The sequence below is a fragment of the Penaeus chinensis genome, chromosome 16 (genome assembly GCF_019202785.1).
Source record: "Penaeus chinensis breed Huanghai No. 1 chromosome 16, ASM1920278v2, whole genome shotgun sequence".
Lineage (NCBI taxonomy): Eukaryota > Metazoa > Arthropoda > Malacostraca > Decapoda > Penaeidae > Penaeus > Penaeus chinensis.
Window position 1 is genome coordinate 19,764,990 of NC_061834.1, and position 4,818 is coordinate 19,769,807.

General features: G+C 36.3%; 1 protein-coding gene across 2 annotated transcripts in view; it reads right to left on the reverse strand.

Moving 5' to 3' along the window:
* Positions 1 to 4,041, reverse strand: part of LOC125033384 (cytospin-A-like) — a 362,699-nt gene extending 358,658 nt beyond the window's left edge. Inside the window, exons 1-2 of one of the 2 annotated variants that reach the window (XM_047624845.1) lie at positions 3,974 to 4,041; positions 1,265 to 1,645 (exon numbers count right to left, since the gene is read on the reverse strand). The gene's annotated coding sequence lies outside the window, so the exon portion shown is untranslated. Of the gene's footprint in view, positions 1 to 1,264; positions 1,687 to 3,973 lie in introns of both variants that reach the window. The other variant, XM_047624844.1, reaches the window with a different exon arrangement.
* Positions 4,042 to 4,818: the final 777 nt, after the last annotated feature.

The following is a 4,818-nucleotide window of genomic DNA, read 5'->3' on the forward strand; positions in this document are numbered from 1 at the left end:
ACTCACTCACTCACTCACTCACTCACTCTCTCTCTCTCTCTCTCTCACCCTCTCGATTTCTAAATAACCTAACTTACAAACATCCGGAATAAAAGATGACTTGAATGGCATTTGTAGAATGTCTAGACTCGGCTCATTCTCTCAGTTACTTAAGGAGAAAGTATCCCCAAATAGCACACACTAATCGAAGTCTGGGCAGTCGCCTTGTTCTGGGTAATATATCTTTAGTTGTCCGCCTGTCTGGGTGTCGTCTGGCTACTTTTTTGTACAAAACTCTATTTTAAGTTGGTACAGTATGTATATTTTTTATTTGTTCGTACATCTGTTTAATACTGATCGTCATTGTCCATTTCTTACTCTCAAAATGTGTGAGAGTCTGTTCGAGAAGGTGTAGATGCATATGTGCAATCCCACAAATATACATGGAAATAAGTCAGTATGCGTATTTCATTTCAATATCTAGAACACGAATAGCCAATCACCTACCCGTGTAACGAAACCAACTGCGTGATAAAAGCGACTTATAACAAGCGTATGGTCTTCATGCGCGGTATGATCTCATGACAGCTCACTCCTTTCCTGTCTTTATCTAGATCATCCATTCAAACAATTGTTCTCATTTAATGTGCTGTAATCATTTCCACCTCCAGTAAGGAAATCATTAGGACTTTAGACCTAAAATGTTTAATTAAGAGTGGCAGTAATTTCAGCAATTACGTTCCGTGTTGAAAAAACAAACAAAAAATATTTATATGCAACGCTAGTCTTTGGGATATTGCGTAACCTACGTGGTATTTAGGACGCGCTTTAAAAAAATATTTTGTAAAAGCCTATTCTTACATTCTTAAAAAAAACATATAATAATACTAATGGCAGAACTCATGAGAATTAGCATATAAAACACCGCCAAAGATTACCCACAGACAACGGCGAACAAGAGTCCGACATATACAGAAAACGGTAATGGCCTCGTCAAAGTTGTTCATAGAATTCATGCCAGATAGTACACAAAGGAGCAGCTTGTACCACACGAGCCAGAGCCCCACTGTCATGCACGAGGCTAACTTCGCCAACACCTTGGTAGACTTGTTTGTCATTAACCCTGAAACCATATTACGAAAGCAGGAAAGACACACAGTTGTCATTTTTTCATTCATGTTACCCTTTTTTCTCCCCACTTGCAATCTGTTTTTTTCTAACCATGACAAAGTGTAAATTTGTTGTTTATGAAGTGTTTCATGTTTCGTATCTTTAAGCCACTTACCTCCTCGCGTTCCGAAGGTTGCCGGAGTTAGCTTCGTTGCCAATTCTGGAGTTCTGGGATTTGCTTTGGTGCTGAATTACTCCCTTGCCTTAGCACTTTCCAGTCACAATCTTAAATTTCAAGCCGATAGATACTGTATACAGAATCTTTTACACCACACTTCTTATATCATCGTTTCATATTGATAGTTACACTTTCGTTCTTGAAGACCTCACTGCACTCCTCCTGTAACCTCGTAAACCCGGGTTACAGATTGTCATGAAATGTCATCACAGTTTGCTCCGCCCGTCACATCCTGAAGAGCCGAGGTTAGGAGATATCACCTCACGTCTTGACACCGTTATATTTAGTGTCTGGGGTGTTTATTTCAGCCTTTTAAATCTGCGGTTATGATGACATTGACAAAACTACACTGCATAACCCTGTTGAAGATCGTTTTCGTTTGATAACCCTACTGTATTTTCGAATGACAATGATTTTCCTTATTCATTAGAACATCGGCTACTGATCTAATACAGATGCAAATCAACTAATAACGCAAAAGCAATATCTATGATTTATTATCGGATATGAAAAAAAGACAAACCCAGGTCGAATTATTAGAAAAGTTTGTGTATGTAGGTGGCGAGGCGTGTCAACACAGTCCTCACGCGATGGCTTGCATTAATGCATGGTCAGCTATTACATTTGTTGCAGAAACTTTACATTGTTAGCGTTTGCAAACACTAGAAAGGATCGTATAGTGACCATATTACAGTCATTAGAATTTGACTATACTATGTATACTCGTTACTCGTTTCATTAAATTGATCTAAATGTTCACATCTGCCCTTTCTTTGTATAAGCATCTGATTGTAAATATGATCTGATACGAAATTATGGGCATTTATCCATATACATGTGCACACAGAGGTGTATATACATATATGTGTGTGTGTGTACAATGTCCAAAAATGAATTTTGAGATACGCCTACTACCGAACTGGAAAAGTTTGGATCTCTAAGCGTTATAAAGGCTAATGTCATCAATGCATTAGGAACGCCACAAGAGCTTTGCTTCGAAATCCAATTCACTGAAAATCCTATATCCCAAACGCGTTACTTATTGCGACAAATAGCTGCATTTGAGTACATAGCAACACTTGAAGTGAATGGCTTACAAAATTATTGTCAAAGGGACATCATTTATTTACATTTTTAGGTCATAAAAATTCAGAAAAGAACAGAAACCGAATCAGAAAGAATGATTTAAACATCAACAACAGTAAAGGCCTTAATCTATCATTTAATCTGCAAAAAATATATTGTTTGTAATGTTTGTTTTGAAAGAATTACAAACAAACATATTATATATGTTTTTCGTCATGAAAAATATTCCTTAATTTTCGTTATGTAGTAAAATGTCTTTAAAAGGAGTGGTTTGATTGGTCACAGAAAGCTATTTTTTTCGTCAATTATTTGCTGAATTTCAATTAACGGAGCAAACTTTCAAGGGCAGTTTTCTCAACATTGACAACATTTAGGACATTGACCATTCTTGTTCTCGGGCCTAGATATGTATGTATATGTACATGTATGTATGTATGTATGTGTGTGTGTGTATATAAATATATATATATATATATATATATATATATAAACATTATACATGTAGATATCGATATGGATATACACATGCACACACACACACACACACACACACACACACACACACACACACACACACACACACACATATACACACACGTACAGTTTAATATAAGTACTGCAGTATATATATATATATATATATATATATATATATACACATATTTATGTATGTGTATATGTATATATATCTATATTTATATCTAAATATATATATATTTTGTGTGTGTGTGTGTGTGTGTGTGTGTAAATTTATATATATATATATATATATATATATAATATAATATATATATATATATATATACATTATATGTATTGCACACACACACACACACACACACACACACACACACACACACACACACACACACACACACACACACACGTGTGTAAATATATTCACATCTCTCTCTCTCTCTTGCTCTCTCTCTCTCTCTCTCTCTCTATATATATATATATATATATATATATATATATTTATATTTACACGCACACAGAATATATATATATATATATATATGTATATATATATATATGTATGTATATGTATATGTATATATATATATATATATATATATATATTTACACACACACACGCATGACAGTGCTGGGTTACGACAAACGTCTGACAGTTCCGAGTACATTGTCCCAAGCATAACTTAATTCCATTTGTGACACCAGTATCTGTATTCGTTCAGTTCACTCAGCTGTACTTTCCACAATTAGGTGACACAAGCACGTTAAATTTTCCTTTACAGTGAAAAACTTGCACGTGCGTCTATTTAGCGCTGAAAGCTCATCTTTAGGTAATTAAGTTAGTTCACTGACTTGTATTTATTCATCACTTATTACAGTTCATTGTTTTTCTTACAAGTTTTAATACATCAGCCAGTTTCCACAAAATATATAAAAATACGCCAAACTGTCATGCTATTAAAAACGAATAGTCAAATAAGTAACTCTCTTGCAAATATAACTTCATTTCCAATGAGAAAGAATATTTAACAAATAAAGGTATATTTATAAATATCGTTCAAGTTTCAACACAGATGCACCCACAATACGTGCGAGCGAGTGGCCGCTCACGCGCAGTTGAGCCAGACGTCCCTCACCACCAGTTGTCCAAGTGACACTGGGCACGACACGGCAATGATGATGCAAGTCCTGCCTCGGCGGGGGTTGCGAGGTGCCGCCATCGTCTTCAACTTTGTTTGACCTCCCGCGCTGTTCATTGAAAGAGCGTGGAATCATACAAACTTTTTAACTCGTACCCACTAGATTAAAATGATAACATGATGATAAATATGAATAATGCGAGGATAAAGCCGATGTGAAGGAGCAGCGTGTGCGACTACGTGTTCATTGGTGACCCGGGTCGGCAGTGTTGCTACAGGCCGCCTCGCTCCTGCACTCGCCCAGCCTCTCTCGACTAACTATATTCTGTTATTATGCACCTCGCATGCCGTCTCGCTCTCTATTTAAAGCTCGTGTTATTTATGAACACGCATTTTATTCCTCGAGTGATGGGTAATGACTAAATTCGTCATGGCCATTTGCTTAAGAAACGCAACTGTTGATGACAGGTGTCTCTCCAGGTACCTTGACAACTATAGCCGCTTCACATACAACAGGGTACCCTCACCCTGTTCAGATACCGGCGGAAGTACTTCATGTAAAATTTTAGTCACATCATTATTAGATAAATGTGATATATTTTTATAAGAAAACTTTCTAAAATCAATGCTCCTTTCCTAAGTAGCTACTCTCTTCTTGATGTATTTTTTATGATGTTTACAATTGTGTAACTTGATTAACAGACCAGTTTTACATACACATTTACGCAGCAGCATTGACACCGATCATCAGCTGCATCGACCTCTGCTATGTCCGCGGGATAAACAATT